The sequence below is a fragment of the Peromyscus eremicus genome, chromosome 3, assembly GCF_949786415.1.
Source record: "Peromyscus eremicus chromosome 3, PerEre_H2_v1, whole genome shotgun sequence".
NCBI lineage: Eukaryota > Metazoa > Chordata > Mammalia > Rodentia > Cricetidae > Peromyscus > Peromyscus eremicus.
Window position 1 is genome coordinate 99,054,516 of NC_081418.1, and position 24,392 is coordinate 99,078,907.

General features: G+C 47.3%; 1 protein-coding gene across 1 annotated transcript in view; it reads left to right on the forward strand.

Moving 5' to 3' along the window:
• The first annotated feature begins 4,362 nt into the window (after positions 1-4,362).
• The window catches only part of Anxa4 (annexin A4), a 57,701-nt gene continuing 37,671 nt past the window's right edge, over positions 4,363-24,392 (forward strand). The window contains exon 1 of the mRNA XM_059258129.1: positions 4,363-4,440. The gene's annotated coding sequence lies outside the window, so the exon portion shown is untranslated. The remainder of the gene's footprint in view (positions 4,441-24,392) is intronic.

The following is a 24,392-nucleotide window of genomic DNA, read 5'->3' on the forward strand; positions in this document are numbered from 1 at the left end:
CATGCATACACATGGAGGTCAGAGGACAACTTCCAAAAGTCATTTATCTCTTTATCTTGAGTCCCAAGAATCAAACTCAGGTCATCAGGCTTGGCGGCAGATTCCTTCAGCTGTGTCACCTCACTGGCCTCATTTTTTTCTGTTGTTTCCATATTTTTAATTTAAAAGATCTTGGACTTTAAAACATTAAAGATCCAGCTTAGTTCCCTGACTATCTTCTTAAAGGATGTCTATTCTACTTTTATCCCAACTTTATTTCCCAGAGATTAATAATTGACCCTCTGAGTTTTCCTCTCTCCCAAGTCTGTTTCTTCCCAGCTCCTTCCTTTCCTGTTTGTATGTGTTGGGGTTGTCTTTTTCATGTTAGACCCTTCCATTAAATTCTGATGGCCTTCATCTGCTCTTAAGGGTGCCATATTTAGCAAAACAAAACAGGATACCTACTTAAGTTGGGATTTTTGATGAACAGCCAACAATGTTTAGCATAAGTTGCCCCATGCAGTATTTAAGACAGTTTTATGATATACAGCTATGTTATACTTTGTAAAAAAAAAAAAAAAAGTTTGTCATTCATCTGAAATTCTTTTTTTTTTTTTTCTTTTTTGAAATAAAGTTTCCATGTAGCTCAGGCTGGCCTTGAATTTGTTATGTAGCCCAGGCTGGCCTTGAACTTCTGATCCTCCTGCCTCTGCCTCACAAGTGCTGGGATTATTGGCAAGTACCACCATGTCTAGCTGAAATTCCAGTTTAACTAAGTGTCCTGAATTTTGTCCAGCCATCCCACAAACAAAATTGGCAGGCTGCCTGCACTTGTGAGTGGGTGGGGCTTGACGTCGTGCCTTTATTAACCTTAGCATTGCTTCCGGTTGCTCTGAGCAACTGATGACAGTCTCTTTATGTTTTTGCTCTTAGATACCCCAGAGTCTCCGGTTTCCCAACTCAGTGGGCATAGTCCCTGCACCAGTGTTCTAGACACTGAACAGGAGCAGTTCCATATTTACCACCTCGATGTCAATAGAGTAGCCCTAGGCTTGTGTAAATCTCCTACCCTAGATCCCTCTCACATACACTCACACCCAGGAAGACACTCAGCAATAGAGCCTCAAGTGGAACCCTGAAGTCAGGTGGGCCTTAGTGACTCCGGATGGATGGAGCCCAGCAGGCGTGTTTGATCTCCTTGAAGCCTAGACAGTGAGTTGCTGGATCCCGTACAGTGTTCTTTCTGGAGACCCTGAACTTCCACAGGAAATCTGACTTCAAGTGGAGATGGTATACGCAGGTTCTCTGGAGGATGGTGTCACTGGAGGGCAGTCTTCCATACTTTGCCATAGTGCCACATTGCCCAGCACATGAATGACTCCCCAGGTTGGTGAATCCAGCTAGCCTGCTATACCAATCAGCCTTCATTGATGCCACAATGATAGAAAGTGTTGGGCATGCCAAGCCCAGCACTGTCCAAATTCAGACCCACAAAGTCATGAATCATAATAAGACAGAAATAAAGTGGCCATTGTTTTAAGTCACCAAGTAGAAGGCTGCCTTTGACAACCAGACACCCCTACCCCCAAAATACCCTTCTCGACCCCTTTTGGAGAAGGCCCTTCCAATCTTCCAGCCTTCTACCTGGGTGAAAGAGGAGAGGGGACAGCTGAACAGAGGGGACAGAGAACACCAGCTGCTGCCTGAAAAGATTTCCGAGGAGCCGCCTGACTTCAGTCCTACCTGAAGATCTGCTTTCAGAGGCACCTGGTACGGCCGAGCCCTCCAGATCTTGAGAATGAGATCACATTTCACCCGCTTCTTGGCTTTCTCCTGGCACTGGGCTCTGCTTTCTCAGGCCGGCCACATTTGTCACCTGGCTTTCTGCTTCTCAGTTGCCAGAGGAGTCATATTGTTGTTTTTTCTCTCTGGTTCCCTTGGCCTTGAGAGATGTTCATGTTTATGTAGTGCTGGGGGATTGAAACCAGGGCCTTGTGTATGCTTAGTGTATGGTTTTTGTTTTGTTTTGGTTTGGTTTGGTTTGGTTTGGTTTGGTTTGGTTTTTCGAGACAGGGTTTCTCTGTGTAGCTTTGCGCCTTTTCCTAGAACTCACTTGGTAGCCCAGGCTGGCCTCAAACTCACAGAGATCCGCCTGGCTCTGCCTCCCGAGTGCTGGGATTAAAGGCATGCGCCACCACCGCCCGGCACTTAGCGTATGTTTTACCAGTGGGCTACATCCACAGAACTATTGTTTCTCCTTCTTTTTTGAGACAGGGGCTCATGGATCCCAGGCTGGCCTTGACTTTGCAAAGTAGCTGAGGATGGCCTTGAGCTCCTGATCCTTCTGCTCTACCTCCCAAGTGCTGGGGTTACAGGTGTGTACCACGGAGCCCAGATGTGTTGTAAAATGAAAAAATTCACTCTTACTTTCATTCATCTTCAGGAGAAATCTGAAGTAAATATATGTTCTATTTTGGTATTTTAAAAAACATGTGTGGGTATTTTGTCTATATGCATGTCTGTGCACCACTTGCATGCCTGGTGCCCTTGGAGGCCAGAGGAGATTGCAGAATCACTTAGAATTGGAGCTACAGACAGTTGTGAAATACCAAGTGGGTGCTGGGAATTGAACCTGGGGTCCTTTGGAAGAGCAGTCAGTACTCTTTTTATATTTATATAAAAAAAGATTTACTATTTTACTTTCTGCGTATGGGTGTTTTGCCTGCAAGTGCGTATGTGCATCACGTGCGCCTGGTGCCTGCAGAGGTCAGAAGAGGGTGTTTTATAGAAGGCTGTAAACCAACATGTGGGTTCTGGGAACTGAACCCAGGTCCTGTACAAGAGCAGCCAGTGCTCTTAACCACTGAGCCATCTCTCCAGTCCCTCATTCTGAGAAGGTGCAGCAGGGGGCTGTGGCCTGGGTGCACTTGCTGTAAAGGTCAGCTTAGCTGGATGCTAACAGCAGTTGCTACGTACTAAGATTCTAACGTTTACTTTCCCATTCCCTGCACTTAATTTTGTTTTGTTGTTGTTTTTTTTGTTTTGTTTTGTTCTGTTTTGTTTTTTAAGACAAAGTTACTCTGTGTAGCTTTGCGCCTTTCCTGGATCTCTCTCTGTAGACCAGGCTGGCCTCGAACTCACAGAGATCCGCCTGGCTCTGCCTCCCGAGTGCTGGGATTAAAGGCGTGCGCCGCCGCCGCCGGCCCCTAACTATTTTTAAAAGGATGCAACAGCCTCGAATTTTCCAGAAGTGAAGTGTCTTTATTTTGTTCTTCCTATAACCTTGGTTAATTTTGTCTCCTCCCCCTGCGGAAGCTTAGAAACATTTAGGCCTTCAAACATGAAAGGACAGGCCCAAGCCTAGATCAGTCTCCTCCTGAACCCGCAGCTATTAACCACACAATACGCCATCTCCTCTAGCCACACGTTGCTGATATGATTTAATGTAATGACCACTTGGGTTTTGGTTGGCTGGATAGAAAACATTGCCCAAAGCAACCCATTCTTTCTCAAATGAAATTGGAGGTTGCCTGCAGAGTCACAGGCTTGGTTCTTCAAGCGTGTGCCCCGACTGGGTACACAAGCAAGGAGCAAGAACCAGACTGGCAACTAAGCAATGTAGCAGGAGGGGGGTTCAGCGGGAAACCAGGAGCTGCTGCTAACCTCAAGTCCCCAAAGGTGCCTTGTACCCACCTTCCTGCACCCTTCTCCGGACTCTTGAGACTGCAACTGTCTTCTTTGTTGGTTTGTTTGTTTTTTCGAGACAGGGTTTCTCTGTGTAGTTTTGGTGCCTGTCCTGGAACTCACTCTGTAGACCAGGCTGGCCTCGAATTCATAGAGATCCACCTGGCTCTGCCTCCGGAGTGCTGAGATTAAAGGTGTGCGCCACCACCGCCCGGCCTGTAATTGTCTTCTTAAAAGAGGCGTGAAACTGCTAGGATTTTTCTGGAACATAAGTTCTAGTGTGGAAAAAGGGCACGAATTGTGCCCTAGGATGTCATTTTCTACTTTTCCAGCCCACTGGAAAAGGTCTGGGCGTAGGAACCCTGGGTGCCCGGCTGGAGCGCTGAGACTCAGGTGTGATGTGTGTGACCCCTCCAGGACCCGAGGCTGAGATCCTGGGATTGAGGACGTGGGTGGGGTCTGGCTGTGCAAGGTAGGGGTCTCGAGTGGGTTTTGGCGGTGCAGGCTCAGGGTCCTTTGTTGGGTGAGCGTCCTGAGTGGGGTAGGGAAGCCGTGTGCGGGATCCGTCGCGGGAGCAGCCTCGGGCGCCTCCTGGTGCAGGGGGCGAGTCCGGCGCGGCTCTAGCTGTGCTCCGCCTGGGAGGGACTTTTCATCCCGTGGGCAAAGGGACAACCAGGAACTCGTGCTCAGTCTCCACCCCAAGACGGGGCGGGTCCTGTCGGCCGGGACGAGGGTGTGGCAGCCGCAGTAGACTCACAGCCGGTCTCCGTACGGGAGGTAAGGGGCTTGGGCCGGGGTCCAGACCTCGGCTGCTGGCTCTGGGTGGGGTCCTAGGTTCCAGGCCGGTGTCCTTGGCTCGGACCTGGAGATCTAGACTTGATTTTGGGACTCTGGGTTCGGCCGCAGGTCCTAGACTGGGGCCTGGAGACCTGAACTTAGTCCCGAGATCCTGGGCTCGGTCGCAGGTCTTGGGCTCGGGCATGGGAGTCTTGAGCTCCAGCTTGCTGTCCTAGGCTGTGGCTGGGGGTCCTGAGCTCAGGGACGGGGTATTGCGACCAAGCGCGGTTCTTTGGGCCACCTGGCAGCGCGCCCAGGACGCCTGCGCGCGGTCCCGAGCCAGAGCAGCTACCTGGGAAGCAGTAGAAAGAAGCAGGCGGCGCTGTACACAGCACTACCCAGCCCAGCCCACCACTCCCAGACCCCTTTGCTGAGTTGAAGCTCACCCCAGCTCCACTTGTGTTACCTTTTCTTTTTTACAGGTAAGTTTACTTTCTCTTATTCTTATGGCGCTCCTCGCCCCACCCCACCCCTTGCCTAACGACCTCTGCGCAGTGCCTGGCACCCAGGAATCATCTTTTTCTGAGCCGCGTGTCCCGGTGTCCGCCTGTGGCTACAGTCTCCCTAGTCTCACTCGTCCTCAGAGCCTTGACCAGCCAGGGTCTTTGGCGTCTAAGAGGATGGTGGCTTAATACTCTGCTTGCTTGAGGTGTGAAAGTGTGTGAGTAAGCTTCCAGTTACTGGAGGAGCACTGTGGGCTCCGGGTAACCGTGTCTTCCATGAAAACCGGGGTCCTGGCTCTCCAGCTGATGGTGAAAGGGTGGATGGGATGGCCCGCGAGTTATCCGTCCCGCTGCCCATCGTTTCCAGACGCCCGCTTTCTTAGATGGGAAGCAACATCTTAGATGGATGCCAGTGAATCCATACAGAACAGGGAGTAGAAGGGGTAGGAGGACTTGATAGAGTGCCTGCCTAGCATACCAGAACCCCTAGGTTTCATCCTTGGCTCCGAGTAAAGCAGGTGTACTCTTGCCTGAAATCCCAGCGCCTCAGGACAGTTGGTAGGTAGTTCAGGGTAATGGAAGCTAACCTGGACTGCATGAGAGAAAAATCCAAATAACCAAAACCAAAACACAAACACGACATCAGGTAGGGGCTAGAGAGATGGTTCAGTGGTTAGGAGCACTTGCTGCTGCTCCAGAGGACTACAGTTGGATTCCCAGCATCCACTTCAGATGACTTACAACTGCCTGCAGTCCAGCTCCAGGGCATCTAGCACCTTGTGGCCTTGGAGAACACACACACACACACACACACACACACACACACACACACAATTTTTTTGCAAAAAAGCAGGAGAAGTCGGGAGTTAGATTGGGAAGCAGTAACCACAGCCACCACCAACCACAGCCACCACCAACCACAGCCACAAACACCAGAGAGCCCACAGACTTCCGTGATGGCCGTTTTGCCAAAGTCAGAACAGGCTTCTGATTTCTGGGCGCACACATGGACACTCACCCACAGGTACTAGCCACACAACTATTAGGCCGAGGGCAATGATTTCCTCCTAGCCAGAGTCCTTGCTTGTGTTAGGGATGATGTTTTCTCTGAAAGCAGCCTGGAGATGAACTTCTGGGTCAGGCTGCACCTGCCAGCCATCAGGACCCACAGGGTGAGCCTCGTGGCCCTCCAGCCCCATGTCCCAGGGCACATTGCTTTGTGACCAGCCATTCTTTTTTCTTTTTCCCTGATCTTGCTTACCCACTTGTAGGCTACACTGAGTCACTTGCCAGGGAAAGAGGGAAGCTTACAGGGTGAATTACAGAGGTTTTCCTTAAGTGCCAATTTTATTTGATTAAAATCACGTTTTATATTTAAACAGTCATAATAAATTTTAGAGGAGAACCCTCAAAGATTATATTCTGTATTTATCTTTTATTTTGAGATAGGCTCTAATGTAGCCCAGGCTGACCTCAAGCTTTCTGTGTAGCCGAGGATGTCTTCAAACTTCTGATCCTATTGCCTCTAGTCCTGAATGCTGGGATTACAGATGTACACAACCATGCCTAGTTTATTTGGTGCTGGGGTCCAACCCAGGGCTTTGTGCATGCTAGGCAAACACTCTACCAACTGAGCCACATCTCCAGCCACCAAAATTATATACCTTTAAAGTCTAAAACAGGAAGCTTTCAAAAAGGAGTTGCTTGAGTTTGGGGGTGTCACTTTTCCCAAACCAAGCCTTTTGCTGTTGTTCTCATGCAGTTAGAGTATGGGGGGAGTTTACCAGGCACCACGATGGCCTTCTCAGAGTGTCCGAGTAATGGTCAGCCCACGCTCTTTAATTCTCTTCAGCCTGAGATGGGCTCTTAACCCGGTTTCACAGATGAGGAAACATGGCCTCAAGTCCTGGTCCTAATACTTCCCCAAACTTCAGGGTGCATTGGAATCCCCTAGGAAGTCTAAACCATATTCAGATTCTTGCACTCTTCTTGTTTGTTTGTTTGTTTGTTTGTTTCCAAGGCAGGGTCTCACTGTGTAGCCCTGGCTGTCCTGGAACTCACTCTGTAGACTAGGCTGGACTGGACTCAACAGAGATCCACCTGCCTCTGCCTCCCAAGTGCTGGGATTAAAGGTGTGCGCCATAATGCCTGGCTCTTGCCCCATCCTTTAAAAAAAAAAATTTTTTTTAAATGTCCTTATTGTGTAACCCAGGCCAACCTAGACTTTGACACCCTTCTGTCTCAGCCTTCTGGATTCCGTGTTACTTACACAAGTGTGCATCATCATACCTTGGCAGGTCACTGCCCCAGATTCTGATCCAGTGTGATGAACTGGGGTCCCAGGATCTGTGTATTTAAAGGTGTTCCCAGGAGCTCACTGTGAGAAGGAGGCCTTACAGACTCACGAATGAGCATGCTTGCTAAGCTGAGTGAGGTGTGAAAGTGTGACCTTCCATCGGACTGATCTGCCATTACACTGCATGCTCTAGGTGATGTGAAGCTATTGTTCCATGTGAGGAGGAACATTCTAAACTTGCCCACTCTGAAGGACAGTCCTCTGCTAAACAGTCAGTATATATATATATATGATTAGTATAGTATATAGTATATAGTATATATCTGATTAACAACAGGCGTTTTTCCCTCCAAACACAATTCTATGTGTGTGTTTGGGGGAGGGGTATATACACATGAACATATGTGCTTGTGGAAGCCGGGGGGGGGTACAGGGACGGGGGGACAACTTCAGCTGTTGTTCCTCATCTTCTTTTATTTTGAGACAGGGACTCTCATTGTCTTGGAGCTCTCCACCTAAGCCAGGCTGACTGGCCAGTGAGCCTCAAGGACCTGTTTCTGCCTCCCCAGCAGTGGGGTCGTAAGCACACCTAGCAACCTACCACACCTCACAGTTTAAAAATACAGTTTCTGGGGGTCCAACTGTCCTCCTGCTTACCCGGCAGCAGTCTACCAACTGCATGGTGACCCTCGCCCCTCAGCGCAGTCTTACAGTGCTCAGCACTTCTCGGCTTAGCTCCAACCCACAGTTTTCTGCTTGTTGTTGTTCAGCCTGATTGAAACTGAGATGGATGAACACACTCCACTAACCACCTTAAAAACCACGGGTTTCTGCCGGGCAGTGGTGGCGCACGCCTTTAATCCCAGCACTTGAGAGGCAGAGCCAGGGGGTTCTCTGTGAGTTCGAGGCCAGCCTGGGCTACAGAGTGAGTTCTAGGAAAGGCTCCAAAGCTACACAGAGAAACCCTGTCTCGCAAAACAAACAAACAAACAAACAAAACCCCCACGGGTCTCTGAGGCCCACTGTGCATTATGTGGGCTATAATTCCTTGGTTGTATTTGAATTGAGCTGTGATTTTGCTGGGGGGCTCTGAAATACCGTTTCTGAAGAGCATTTTCTAAACTTAAAGGTTCCCGTTGCTTGAGGTCAGTAAATTGTCATACCACCTCCTGAGCTATCTCTGCCATCAGCACAGGCATAAATGGTGACTAAAGGCCAGACTGGAGGTCACCATGTAGGAATCCCGTGGGTTCCTCCCCCGCCTCCCCTAACCCGCTGGCCTGGTTGCCACACAGAGTCTGAACAATGAGATGCCAGAGAGCAGACATTTTCCGGCCCACATGGATGTGATCCTCTGTGTGAAGGGACCTTCCCCCTGGCAAGGGACCATGTGGCATTGCTATCAGAGGCTAACATGGGTCCTCATTCTCCTAATTCACTTGTGCCTGAGCTCTGTCCCCTAGAGAAGGGAGCAGGGCCTTTACAGGAATTGGGCTCCACATCTACCTCTCAGGGAGCAAGGAACAAACACCTTTTTGTTGTTGTTGTTGGTATTTTAGTGCCATTGTCTGCAGGTGCATCTTCCTGATGCTCATGAGGACCTTTTGACTCGGTAGTTCTCATCCTTCCTGGAGGTGCCTGCCCCATGAGAATGTAACTGAAGCCACCGGTCCCTTGAGAAAAATCAACACATACTTAACATTCTCCACAGAGTTTCAAGAGGTTTCCAAACACCCTTCTGAACCCAGGCTAAAGCACCTGAGGCTCATGTGAAGAATTGCTTAGAAATTTGGTGGCATTTGTTGAATTTTTGTAAGAAGACGTTCTAGCAACTTCAATTCTAGGAGTTTCCCCTGGGTTTACCCTTGGGATGTGTGGAGTTGTGTGCAAGGGTGCAGGTGATGCAGGCTTGCTCCAGGAACAGAAAACTGGAGCTGCTTACGTGCCTATCTGTAAAGGCACCAGAGGACCAGCACGCATGCCAGGAGGCTTCCAATGGCTTGTAAGTCCAGCTCCAGAAGATCTGCCACCTTCTGTCCTGCACAGGTCACACACACACACACACACACACACACACACACACACACACACACACACACACACACAAATTAAAAATAAAATATAGACCAGGGACAGATCCCGATCCCCCTGCCTGGGTGCCCTCACCAAAAGACATGTGTGTTTCTAGTGCCTGCATTCTGCCCCTCCCTAGTGTTGGGTTACAGTCATGTGCTACCACATCTGGTTTTATTAGTAAGCAGTCAGTGCTGGGCATCGAACCCAGGACTGTGTGCATGCCTGGTAAGCACTCTACCAACCGAGATGCACACTCACTGTCTCTAGCTTTAGGAAATGTTCCATGTATTATGAATATCTGTGGTCACCCTGTTACACAATCCACACCAGAACTCCTTATTCTAACTACAGCCCAGTGCCCACTGATCAATCTCTCCACACCCCCTCTCCCTTGCCCCCGGTAATCACCTTTCTACTTTCAACTTCTATGGCTGCACATGTTTCATGTTCCACATGAGTGAGGTAGTGTGGTGCTTGTCTTTCTGTGTTTGTCTTAGTTCAATGACCTCCAGTTCCATCCAAGTAGCTGTAAATGACAGGGTTTTCATTCTCTTTGTGACTCAGAACACACTGTAGGTGTTCATTGGAGTTTTGCTTTGTTTGTTTTGCCCATTCATCAGTTGATGTATGCTTAAGTTGGTCCCATTTCTTGACTGTTGTGAATCGGGCTGCCATGAACATGGGAGAGTCCGTGTCTCTTCTACACACTGATTTCACTTCCTCTGAGTTATACCCAGTAGTGGGAGTGTTGGGTCATACGAAGGCGTTCTGTTTGCATTTCCTGAGGAACTTCCATACTGCTTTCCATAGTGGTTGTAGCAATTTGCATTCCCACCAACACTGTGCAAGGATCCTGATGCCGCACTTGTTTGCACTGGCTGTCCTTAGTCATTTGGACGGCAGTAGCCTGTTCTGGAGGCAGGTGACATCTCTGTGGTTTTGACCTGGTCTTCTCCGGTGAATGGTGATGCTGGGCCTTTCCCCCAGTAGGGCTGGCCATTCGAATGTCTTGTTTTCAGAGGTAGCTATTTAAATTGATCACCCATGTTTATTGAAGGTTTTTTTTTTTTTGTTATTTGTTTAGTTTCTATGGTACTGGAGGTTGGACCAGGGCCTCTTAAATGCTAAGCAAGTACTCCACCATGGAGCCTCAGCTCTGGAGTCCTACAAGATGTCCAGTCAAGCGTTCTAATGTCGTCTGAACTCAGTGTATCTAAGGACGAATGGGCAGGAAGCCACATTCAGCTAACCAGGCAAGAAGTATGTTCCACACCTGACTCTCTTTACCCTCTCTACCAAACCAGGATGGCATTCTGTCTGGCCTGTCTCTTTGCTATTTCTCAGAGCTGCTCCCCACTGTTATGGCCTCACTTAGGCCCTTATTACCTCTCACCAAAGCCACCTCAGCTCTTCCCTGACCTGGGCCAGAGTGAGTGGCGGTGACTAGGAAGCTGTTTGGTCATCGCTGCTGCCCTCAGCCTACCCAGAATTTCCTGCAGATACCCCACTGCCCTGAGATAAACCGCAGCTTCTCAGCAGGAACCAGCTTCTGCCTTCCCTCCCTCCTCCTCCTAACACTCACAAGCAGGTCCTGGCTCAGCGAGCCGCTCTGCCTCTGCGCCCGCCCAGCAGACAGACAGACCCCTGTCCAAGGAGGACAACCAACCTGCTCCGAAGGCAGATTCAGTTCAGCATCTTTTGAGTATCCTGCACTTAAGGGCTCCACGCGAGTTTAAATGAGTAAGCCAACTGGTGTAAGACAAGAAAGTGTAAAGGGGTGTGCTCTGCCGCACACTGAGGGGGTCCAAGTACCCAAGTGTTTCTTTGAAGCAGATTGTTTCCAAGGACAATCTCTCCTAATGTTCCAGTGTACTTCCCTCCCCCACTTTTCCCGTCTGTCTGATGTGAGCGGCAGAACGCAGGCACTAGGAACACACATGACTTTTGGTGAGGATTGAAAGGACAGTAACCATGCATATGCATTCTAGAGAACAAGGTCTGACTGTGATGACCATTTTGTCAGCATTGGTCACGTCACAGTTACAGAAAACAGTGAGCCATGTCTAGAGCTGTGCCATGCAGTGGCCTAGCATGAGCTACCTTTTAAAGTACGGAACTGTAAAGAGGGGCTGGAGATGCGGCTCAGTGGGTAAAAGGCTGGCTGTGTAAGTGTAAGGACCTGAGTTTGGATCCACGGCACCATGTAAGAGCAGGCCTGGGCATGTGTACTTAGAACGCTGGCTCTAGGGAGCGGAGCCAGCTGGGTCCTGGGGGCTTGCTGGCCAGCCAAGTCTAAACAGCAAGTTCTAGGGTCAGTGAGAGATGCTGGCTAAAAAAATAAGGTGGAGAAGCGATTGAGGATGGCATGCTGGTGTCATCCCATGGCCTCTGCATGTGCTAACACACACACCACACACCACACACCACACACACACACACACACCACACCACACACACCACTACACATACCATACACATACACCCCCCCAGACACCACACACACACACACACCACACACCACTACACATACCATACACATACACCCACACTCACACAGACAGCACACACACACACACACACCACACACACACATACACACACACACACCACACATCACACACACACACACACACACACACATCACACACACCACTACACATACCATACACATACACCCCCCAGACACCACACACACACACACACACACACCACTACACATACCATACACATACACCCATACTCACACAGACAACACACACACACACACACACATACACACACACACACACTGCAGGGAGTACTCTAGTTACTTACTGCTCAAGTGCTGCCCAGACTTTCAGGCCACTCAAGAAATATTAAACATAATGTAAGTAAAAGGAGATGGAAACAAATTACCTTCAGTAGTAAAGATGGAAGCTGGGATGTACCACAGTTGTTGAGTGTGGGCGTAGGATTTGCAAAGGCCTGGATTCAATCCCCAGCATTGCGTGGAAAACAAAACTGGGTTATTTTACCAGCATATCCAAAGTATGATCATATATAATCAATATCAAATTGTTAATGACTGCCCTTCAGTTTATACTATTTTACAGTGGTGGCACATTTGAATTTCAATGTTTACTTGTCACCAGAAAAATTTGGTACATATTTGGATTTCATAGTATTTATAGTTTTACCATCAATTCAAATTCTCAGAATATTTTAAACATACTTAAGATTTTTTGTAGTAGCTAAATTAAGTATGAAAAAAATTATTTCACGAGCTGGGCATGTGGCTCGCTTGGTAGAGTCTGGCACTCACAACCCTGGACTTGATCCTTAAACCACACAAAATTGTCTGTAGTCAGGTGCAGCTATGACCCAGCAGGGCGGGGGAGGGGGTAGAGGTGGAGGGAGGGTCCAGCCTCATCCCAGGCTATGTAGTGAGTTAGGTACCAGCCTGGAGAGCACAAGACTCTGGCCCAAATGTTTTAAAATTTCCATTAAATATTTAAAACCTCATTTTAAAAAACTGGTTCGTCTTCTCCAGAAGAATATGATTTGAACCGAAAGGCCTATGGCTTTTAGAACTGCGTGTGTCCAAGTGAACTCGTGAGCTCCTGGGTCAACTCCTTCACTTTCTCCTCACAGTGACAATACTGAAGCTTCTGACATCCATCATGTCTACATGGGGAGCAAGTTTCCAGTTAAAATTCTTAAATATCAGTGAGGCATCATGGTGCACGCCTTTAATGCCAGCACTTGGGAGGTAAAAGCAGGTTTATTTCTATGAGTTTGAGGCCAGCATTGTTTACATAGAAAGCTCCAGACTAGTCCAAGATACAAAATGATACCCTGTCTCAAAAAACAAAAAACTATATATGTGTGTGTGTGTGTGTGTGTGTGTGTGTGTGTGTATGTATAAAACATATATATCCACATTTACCTTTTTAAGCTAGAAAATAATGTAATTAAGATAATTAGCAAATTCAAATTGCAAATGAATACATTGTATTGTCTGTGAACCATATTCAAATGAACACATTAAAATATTGCTTAGTGCCTGGAAAAATATTCAAAGTGAACAAAGCTGCTGGTACCAGTTAGTGGTTACGTGTAATACTAGACAGGACACACTCTGCCTGGCAGGTGCATTGTGCACAGCGGTCAAAGCAAACCTCAGTCCTGCAGGAAGTTAATGCATTTGAAAACGTAAAGTTAATGCATATGGGGGAATTAATGCCTCTTGAAGAGTGAGTGCAGTCCAAGTGATACAGACTTTAAAAAACAGAGATACCCTATAGCTGTAGTCCAGTGCAAGGTGAAGAGACTGTGGGTCAGCAGCCTGCCCTGTGTCACCCCTGTGTGCTGACACCCACTCTCCAGCAGGGGAGAGCTGTTTTCAAGGAACTTGCTCTAATTCTCAGTTTCTATCAGTAAAAAACACTTAATTATTGACAATCTCATGCAAAATAGTCCAACTTACAAACTCCTGCCTCAGTCTCCAGAGTGCTGGGAATGATTTGATGGGCATGCCTCACCCGCTTCTCTCTCTCTCTCTCTCTCTCTCTCTCTCTCTCTCTCTCTCTCTCTCTCTCTCTCTCTCTGTCTCTCTCTCTCTGTCTGTCTCTCTCTGTGTCTCTCGTCTCTCGTGTGTGTGTGTGTGTGTGTGTGTGTGTGTGTGTGTGTGTGTGTGTGTGTGTTATTATTACATTTTCTTTAGGGTATGTGAGCATCTTATGGCATACATGTAGACATCAGAGGACAACTTGCTGGAGTCAGTTCTCTCCTTGCTCCATGTGGGTCCTGGGAATGAGCTAGTAAGGTCTTGGAGAAAAGGGCTTTGATCCACTGAGCCAGCCCTCTGTTTCTTTTTTCACCTCAATGGCTGGTTCTCTGAGGAAAAACATATTCTCATATATATACATCTCCCGAGTCTGTTGTGACTTTATGGTTTCCTTCCCAACATCTCCCATCAGGTTTGGGAGGGAGCAGGGCCAGACCCTGATGTCACCCCTCCTCCCCCACTTTTTCCACTTCCATCCTGGTAAGCTACTTTCAGTCCCTCTCAGCCTGATGCTGCCCCCTCAGGTCAGCCCTGCTGTCTCCAGTCTTGTCAGGAAGTCTCTTCTCTTACTCCCGCCTTGAAGAGGATTCACCTACAAAACTGGGGGAGGCTTCCCCATAAATAGCAAAGCTCCCTCCATGATTCAGAAAGCCACAGAGGAAGCTTGAACACTTCTGCTTTGTGTCTTTCTGCCAGACTCAGCTTGAATTCTGGAAAGATTTGGGAGCAGAGCCCCACCCTGGCCCAGGGAGTGTGTGGCTGACGGAGATGCTGCCCACACAGCTGGCTGCCTCTGAGGGCACTGGCAGAGCTCAGGCCTCAGGGCCAGTCTGCTCAGGGTTTGATTTCTGCCTCACTCTGTGGAGGAAAAACATGCCACTTTTCCTGTTCATCTGGAAAAAGTGTGCTCTTCCCTCCTGGATGAATGGGGGTGGCCAGGTGGCTGACTCTATAGCAGGACAGGGTCACATAAAGCCTATATCCCACTCTGGGGCCAAAGGAACCCAGCAGGACATCTGGAAGCCTGGCCACATGCTAGCTTACTGCAGCCCCTTTCCTCCTGCGTTGTGTGTGTGAGTGTGTGGGGCCAGAGATGAAAGCCAGGTGTCTTGTCTTTGCTCCACACCATTTTTTTTTTTTTTTTTTTTAGGTTTTTCGAGACAGGGTTTCTCTGTGTAGCTTTGCGCCTTTCCTGGAACTCACTTTTGTAGCCCAGGCTGGCCTTGAACTCACAGAGATCCGCCTGGCTCTGCCTCCCAAGTGCTGGGATTAAAGGCGTGCGCCACCACCGCTTATTAATAGTATGTCTCACTGAACCTGGACCTCACTGATTAATCTAGGCACAGTGGCCAGTGAGCCCCAGGGATCCTTCTGTCTCCATCCCCCAAGAACTGGGATTACAGGCTCCCTGCCACGCTCTTTTCTTTTTATTATTATTATTATTAACCGTTGGTGCTTGGGGATCTGATCGCAGGTCCTCATGCTTTGCCCACTGAACCATCTCTCCAGGCACCACTCCTGTACTTTTTAAGACACTTTTTTTTGGGGGGGGACAGAGCCTCATGTAGCCCAGGTTGGCATCACTAGGCAGCTAAGGACAACCGTGAGCTTCTGATCCTCCTGCCTCTACCTCTGTACTGGAATTATAGGATTAAACCACCGTGCCTGGCTTTAAAAAGCAATTTTAAAAAACGTTTATGGATAAATGATGACTGTGTGTATCTAGGTCACAAAGTGACACTGTGGTTTATGGATATATAGCAAATAATTAAATCAAGCCACTTGGCATATCCATCACCCCATTACTTACTTTTCTTTGTGGTGAGACTATTTAAGATTAATTCTCATGAATTTTAAGTATGTGGTGTTATTTGTCACATTCACCATACTGTACAGTGACTCCAATAAAGAAAAATCCTATCCTGCCTTCACTGATGTATTGGAGCCTTTGGGGACCATCCTGTCTCCATTCCCAGACTTCCAGAACTCTCCACCCTCCTGCTGTCACTTCCTGAATGCTGAGATGACAGCAGGTGCAAGCCACCACCAGGCCTGCACTCTCCCTGTGTTTTGAGTTCTGCTGGTTTAGAGTCCCTATGCTCAGTCTGTCTGTCTGTGCCTGGCTTATTTCACTTAGCACAATGTTCTTTTCTTTGATTTGTTGTCACAAGGACCACATTATCTTTAAAGGTAAAAAGCATCCCAGATACGCATTTACCACTTTTCTTTGTCTGTTCAACTGCTGATGGACACTTAGGTTGATTCTGTCATCCGCTGCGGTGAGCGGTCTGCTGGTAACTCAGGTGCAGACTTCTGTTCAACACACTCATTTCTAATCTTTCGGGTCAATACCCAGAAATGAGGTTAGATCCTGATGTAATTCAGCTTTTTTGTTGTTATTGTTTTGGCTTTTCGAGACAAGGTTTCTCTGTATAATCCTGGCTGTCCTGGAACTCACTCTGTAAACCAGTCTGGTCTTTAATTTACATTTTCTTTGAGTTTTTTTTTTGGGGGGGGGGAGGTGGGGGTACATGCCACACTACATATAAAGGTCAGAGGACAACCTTTGCATGTCAATTCTCTCCGTCCACTATGTGGATTCTAAGGCTTGAACTTCGGTCATAGAGCTTGGGAGCAAGTGCCTTTACCAGCTCTAGTTTTAGCAATTTTAAGGACCCTCCATGCCACTTCCCATGACTGCTGAACCGACTGACATCTGTACCCCCATTGCATAGGGTTCCCTTTTCTTCAAACCCCCTGCATCCCACTCTCTTATTTAGATTCAAACTGTTCTATTATTCTATGTCATCAGGATTTTGTAAAGAAAGATGGAACGATTTTAATCTCTTAGGGAAAGAGCATTCAAGAGTCAGGTATCTGAGTTGGGCATGGTGATACATGCCTTTAGTCTTAGTACTCAGTAGGCAGAGGCAGGTGGATCTCTGTGAGTCTGAGGTTAGCCTGGTCTACATAGTAAATTCTAGGATAGCCAGGGTATGTAGAGAGACTCCGTCTAAATTAAACAAAAACAAAAAACCCCACCTTTCTCTGTTGAGGTGCCCTTGTGTTGAGCCTAAGACTTCAGATTGCTAGAATGAAAGGAGACACCAAGCAGCTTTGGAATCTTGGTCTTGGCATATGATGGCCTGTGGTCTTCGATCCATGAGGAACACCCAGGGTGGTGCGTGTGCAGATAGTATATGAGAGTCTCTGGTGATAGTCTCTGGTGGGTTCCAACCAGCCAGCTGAGGTTCCTGCATGAGATTCCCACATGCCCAGAATAGTTTACTTACAGTCTTCCTGAAGGAGGGGCATGGAACCAAGGGACCTTCCACATTTCCTTGAGGAATTTTGATTCCAAAATCATCCTGGATTGGTCAAGAAACATGCACCCCTCTGAAAGAGCCTAGTTGTGGACAGTCTTTCTTTAAGTGGTTGTTACGCTGAGGAGACACGATGTTACCCATGATGCTGTGGGAGGACCATATGGGCTTTGGATTTCATTCGTGTTAGAGTGGGTGTTGGTGAGTGAAAGGAGGAGCAACGTGTTCCCCAGAGGCGACTGCCGTGTCTGAGGCTGTAAAATTGTATGTTACTTTATTGAGGCACAATATTCATGGTTTTAAATGACTAGAGATTTTTACAAAGGATTTTTAAAAAGGATCTTTAAAAGGACACATTCTTAAGGGAATGGAGAGATGGCTCAGTTGGCACCCAAGCAAGAAGACCCGAGTTTGAGCCTTTGAATCCAGGCAAATCAGCTGGGCGTGGTGGTGTGCACTTGGCAAGCTCCAGGCCAGTGAGAAACCCTGTCTCAAAAGACAAGGTGCTTTATCTCAATGACACCTAAAGTTGACCTTTGACCTCCACTCTCACATGAGCACACATGTACACATGCCTACATACATGTATGCACCCAAAAAGACATGTACATGCACACACACACATACACAAAAATATTGAGGTAAAATACACATAAGATAAATTAGTTACCATACTGAAGTGTATATTCACATTATTTTTGCAGTCTTCACTACTATTCATTCACAGAACTCATTTCATCTTGTAAGACTACAGCACTGTCTGAACCTGGTAAGCCGTGAGTGGACAATGCTAGACTTTAGGGATGTGGTGGGGAAAGGTTATTTGGAGAGAATCACCTGCAGATTTACCTTGGCCTGACAGCAGCCATCTTGCATCAAACCGCCATGATTGCCCCTGAGTAGCTCTGGTTGGTCTCCAACCCCTCCTTCCCACATGGCTTCCTCGCTTACTCCAAACAAACGTTGAAGTGATGGTGGGTCTCACTGCCACTCTGGTGCCAGGACTATCCCGCCTCTTTGAGTTTCACTTGAGGTGCTGTAGGTGCCTTCTGGCTTGGACGAAGTCACTTTTATCCTAATGTCTTTCTGACACAAGATCAACCTGGTCTTGCTACTGGGGGGTAAGGGGGACAGACATCTCTTCTATCACTAAGTCCCCAGTAAGTTTCACTCTGAACAATCCTGGACCGTTTTCATTTGGTCTCACTGTGGTATAGAGCTGGTTCTCATATATGGGACCTGATTATTCTGGAACAAACAGTAATAAAAGGAATAGATAAACGTTGTCAGGTTCATCATGTGTTTACCATTCTAAGAATTTGGAGTAATAACTTGATTATTCTTTCTATCACTAGATCTTGCTATTGATTCTATGTAGCCCACAAGAATATTGAGATCTGAGAAACTGTACCTTGGCCCAAACTTCATAGCTAGGAATATGTATATAAAGATTATTAGAACAAATGGTCCACAGGACTCCACCTACTTTATTTTGGAGGGAGGATAGCATGAGATTTAAAGAGACATCTCTGTTCTGAGTGGCTATGATGGGAAATTTTTAACTAAGCTGGGAAGCTGGCTTTGCTGCCCTTGGAGCTGGACTTCCCCCGGCTACTTCTCATCAGAAGAATGACACAAGTTCTCTTGTTGAAGGGTATACCCACGATGAGCTGCCCACGATGAGCTGCCCACGATGAGACAGCACAGAGAACCTTTAAGCGGCTACCAGGCTGTCAGCAGTTACTGTGGATGAGACTGTTGACTCATCTGCAACTCAGGGTGTGCCGGATACTCCCTGAAGAGCATCAATAATCCAACCCTGGCAGGAATACATTTTCTATGGGACCCTCCCCCCATTTCGATTCATGTTTCCTTTTTCAAAAGATTTATTAGCTGGGTATGGTGGCACATGCCTATGATCTCAGCACTTAGGAAGTAGAGGCAGGAGGATTTCTGTGAGTTGGAGGCCAGCCTGGTCTACACACAGAGTTCCAGGATAGCCAGAGTTACACAGTGAGATCATATCTCAAAAAGATGAACAAACAAAAGATTTATTTGTTTTTATTTTATCTGTGTAGATGTTTTTATCAACATGTACCCATGTGCACCATATTCATGCAGTGCCCACAGAGAACAGAAGAGGGCGCTGGATCCCTGAAACTAGAGTTAAAGGTGGTTGGTTGTAGCCACCATGTGTGTGCTGGGAACAGAACCCAGGTCCTCTGCAAAGGCAAGTGCTCTTAGAGTGCTGAGCCATCTCTCCAGCCCTGAATTCCTGTCCCCTTTGTGTGCTCTCATCGTTTTCTTGGCTGTGGTGTGCTTGGCAATTTGATCTGAAACAAAGAAAACCAGTTCTAACTCAGCAACAAAAGAGTTGTGTTTTAAGCCTGGAGGTCACTGCCATGATAACTTAAAGCAACCACTATCTGGGCTGGAAAAATCGTATCATTACTTTGTCTGCCTCATCAGAGGCTTTGCATGAATGCCCCTGGTACTTTCGGTTCATAGCAAAACCCAGAAGAGCTATTTCTGGTGCTCCTCACTCTCCTGCTGGTGCCTGCTGGGTGCTCCTCAAACTGCAGGGTAAACTACCGGTGAGCTCACTGTCTAACCCTCTGGACTCTGGATTCAGACTAATCAATCGTATTATTCCCCAGTGAGTTGCTGGAGCCAACAGCCAACAGCACTCTGTGTGTGTGTGTGTGTGTGTGTGTGTGTGTGTGTGTGTGTGTGACACATACTAAGGTCTTGTTATGTAACTCAGCTGCCTCAAACTTTCCATCCTCCTGCATCTGCCTCCTGAGTACTATGGGTACTCCTGTGACTGTGGATGTGGCTACATGTCCAGTATTTTTGTATTATGGTTGGCCCAGCCATGGCTTCCCCACTTGCATCCACAGGATGCCAGGCCTTGTTCTGTTCTAAGGTGGGCACAGAATGTGCCTGTTAGAATCCTGTGGCTTCATCTGGAGATGGCATGCTGCTGACTACATGTCAGCTCCAAGGGGCATTATCCCAAAGACTGAATGGCTGAACCTAGACAGAGGTGCAGCAGTTAGAAATGTGTTTCTGGATTTGCACGGCACCAGTTTTTGCTTTTGACTAGCAGCCAGCCCTCTGCCAGATTAAGTATGCTCCAGTCTCAGCCAACTCATCTGGGAAGTGTATTTTCTAGTTGTTTTAGCTTTTGCATCCAGTTTGTTAAAGAGGAAAAACAAGAAAGCAGCTGATTTAGCAAGAAACACGTCAATTTAAAATTTTAGGGTTTTAAAGGATTTTTTACATTTTTAATTATGTGCATGAATTTTTCTGGGGTGGGGTGTGTGTGCATATGACTGCAGATGTCCGTGGAGGCCAGAGGTGTCAGATTCCCTGGAGCTGGAGTTACAAGCAGTTGTAAACTTTCTAACATGGGTGCTGGGAACCAAATTCGGGTCCTCTGTAAGAGCAATCCAAGCTCTTAGCTGCTGAACCATCTCTCTAGCCCTAACAACTTAAAAGTTTGCATTGCAATGTTATTTTGAAAGCTTCTGGAATTGTCATCTGCCTTGAGACTTAATTTACATGTGTGCACACTCATGTATTGACATGGTATGACACAGAGAGCATGGGATCTGAATGAGCACCCCATCACTCTCACGCAAGTGACCTGGGACCCCACGCTTAATTTCCCTGTGGTGTACAGGATAACACCCACTTCTCTAGATGAGAGGGACAAATGAGATAGTCTTGATAAAATATCTGTTATTTAATGCAACTCAAGGGTCAATATTTATTTAAAAATAAACTCCCTCTTTCTGCAGAGAGCAGGGTATGGACTGTAAGCTCAGCTTTCCTGATGCTTTGAGCCTCTCAGCAGTAAGGAAGCTGCTGTGGAGGAACAAGCCTGCTTCCTGGGGCTGAGGGCAGCTGAAAGCTAGTGGTGACGCTGGGGAAGGCTGCAGAGTTCTCACCAGCAAGAGTAGCGAGGTAGCTCTCAATGGCCTTCAGGATTTTTGATGATAGATTATTCTTGAACAGACAGGCATGGGTAATAATCCTCCATTCTGAAGGGTTCAGTAGTAGAATGAAAGTGTGCACAGAGCAGGTGTTCATCCAGCTAATGTTGACAGAGTGACACCTCAGTGAGACTCTGGTCCGTCTCAGAAAGTCCACTCTGAGTTCCTCTTGCCCCCAGCTGGAGAGGGAGTGAATCAGCTTTCTCTGCAGGTTAAAAGGTAGAATAGTTTCTGCTTGTTTGTTTTTTAAGACTGAGTTTCTCTGTGTAGCCGGGGCTGTCCTGGAACTCCCTCTATAGACCAGGCTGGCATTGAACTGTACCAGGCCTTTTCGTTTGGGCCACTAACCAGCTCCCAAATCATGAAATGGAGACGTTTTATTAATTATGAATGCTCAGCCTAGCTTAGGCTCGTTTCCGGCTAACTCTTTTAACTTAACCTGTTTCTCTTCATCTACATTTGACTCAGGACTTTTTCCTTTCTTCCTTTTATATGTCTTACTTTCACTGCTTCTCCTGTCTGTCTTTCTGTCTGTCTGGCTGGTGGCTGCCTGGCTTCTGGCCCCGGGCGTGTCCCTCTCTTTCTCTCTCATTCTCTTCTCTCTTCTTCCTCGTTCTTCTCAAGCCTAGCTTTCTCCTCCTATTTATTCTCTCTGCCTATCCCTCTCCTGCCCAGCTACTGGCTGTTTAGCTTTTTATTAGACCAATGAGGTGCCTTAGGCAGGCAAGGTGAAACATAATTAAACACACATCCTTATATCATTAGACAAATGCAACATAAAAAAGTATCACACCTTTACACAGTTAGAGTAATATTCTGTAGCATAATGTAACACATCTTTACATAGTTAAATATTTCACAACACTGAACTCATGTAGATCCGCCTGCCTCTGCCTCCTGAGTGCTGGGACTAAAGGCATGTGCCACCACACCCGGCTAGAACAATTTTTTTTTTTTTAAATTTTTTTTAAAAATGATGCAGCCAGTCAGAACCCCAAAGGTCTCTAGTCCTTATGCACTGTTGAGGGCTGTTGAGAAAGGGGTGGGAAGAGAGAGAGAAGACTCCACAGCGCTGGTGAATGCCGGCCTAAGAGTCGGTGTCACCAGCTACATTTATAAAGTTTGTTACAGTAACCCTGCTTGAAGCTTATGCCTGGGGAAACTGAGGCAAGACATTTAACAAGGTAAGGATTGAACTAAACAGGCAGGGCCCAACCACCTAGGCCATGTTGGCTCTTCTTGTTTTAGTAAAATGTTGACTTTTAACTTTGCTTCTTAATACAACACAGAACTTACCTCAGTCAGGTTTTGCTCTTGTGGCATTCCAATCGATTTGAAATATTTCAAACAGGACAGAGGAAGCTGAACTCGATTGCTCATGCCTGAGACCCCAGAACTCAGAAGGTTGAAGCAGGATTGTGGTGAGTTTTAGGTCAGTCTGGATTATGTAGTGAATTCTGTGTTAGCCTAAGCTAACAAATGAGGCATACCCTCCCACTCCTTACAAACAAATAAAAAACACCAAGGGGACTAAGAGCTCAGACCAAACAGGACGAAGTGAGGCTTTTATCCTAGACTGGTCATGAGCTGACTTTTGACCTAAAACCTCAGTTTTGTCTGAGAAGATGAAGATGATGATGAAGACTCCCCAGGCAGCCAGGAGCGTCAGTTCCGGGACTGTAGAGGCCCGTGTGATCAATGTCCCCAACTCCTCCCTCTGCTGTTTAGATTAAGGAGCCACTGGAATAGAGTCCAAACTTTGATTTAAAAAAAAAAAATGAGAGAAGGGTGGGGCTGGTTTAAGTCATATATAAAATAATTGCTTCTCAATCTGTTAGCTAAGGTAGTGTAAACTGTATGTGAAATATGTGCCCTGGAGGTAATGGATTGATACTGTCATTTCCCATGCTGCTATACCTGTACAAGTTTTAGACAGAACGTGTGCAGAGACCTGAAGTGTTTACTCAATTGCGCTCCACTTTATTTATTGAGGATCTCTCCCCCTCTCTGAATCCCTCCCTCCCTCCAGAGAGCTAGGGTTACAGACAGACTGCCATGCTTACAGGACTTTTGTGTGGGTTCTGGGTCTAAACTCCAGTCTTCGGGCTTGCCTGGCAAACCCTTTGTCCACGGAGCGGCCTCCTCATCCCAGTTTTCCTGTTTGTTAAAGTTTCGGTCTGCTTGAGTGGCATTAGCACCGGGGACTCCGTTTGAGTCTGTGGGCACCCCATGCTGGAGCTCTCAGTCTGGAACTGTGATCTCCTCTAGATTTTACTCAATGCGGGTTTGTTTCTAAATTCACTTTCACATAACTTATAGAGCCTGTCTTTGAGGAAAGGTTTGGAAATGCCTGCATCCCCATCTCCAAACCCATCACTCAGTGAAACTTGTCTCATGAAGGAAGGAAGTTCCAAGAAAGAGTAAATAGTCTCTGCTGCCACGTCGTTGGCAGTTTTGAGAGCCTTCCTACTTGGGTGGTGCCTGCTCACACCCTTCACTAACCCTGAAGACCGGAAGTTAAATCTGTCCTTGTGGGATGTAAAATGAAACTGTGTTCCAAAGGAGTGAGTGGGTGAGTCACTCACATGTGACTTCCCCAGGGAGGCGAGAATGTGCCAGAGTTAGAACACGGTGCAGACAAGTCCATTCCGGAAGAAGGCTCAGGTCGCCTGTCCCGGGGTGTGGGTCAGTGTCTGGCTCCACCTTTCCTTGGGACAGGTCATAGTGAATCTCTTCGGACTGTGGGAGAGCTTGTGTGTTGACAGGCAGTTTCTCCTCAGATTTGCCTATCTTCCAGCTGGCCTGCTCAGACTGGCTGTTCTTGCTGGAGTGACTTTGCATATCTGCGTCTTGATATTTGCTGATGTTTGCTGATTTTACTGTCTAATTCTCAGGAGAGAGGGCATCTATTTTGCCTGTTTTCCAGGAGGAGGGAGTTTTGGCAGTGGGGTTTTGTTGTTGTTTTGTTTTTTTGGGCAGGGCCTCCCTGTGTAGACCAGGCTGGCTTTGAACTCACCAAAACAGTTTTCCAATAGCAGGCCCTTGTTCCACATATGTGTAGACCGGACATGAGAAGTGTGGTGCCTGAGTCAGCATTCAGCTCAGGGCGGTGACGGTCTGTTGACAGGGACGCAGGATAGCCGCTAGCGGGGCTGTGCACATTAACCCTTCCGGATGTGAGCCTGGGAAATAAGAGAGATGTGCTCTTGA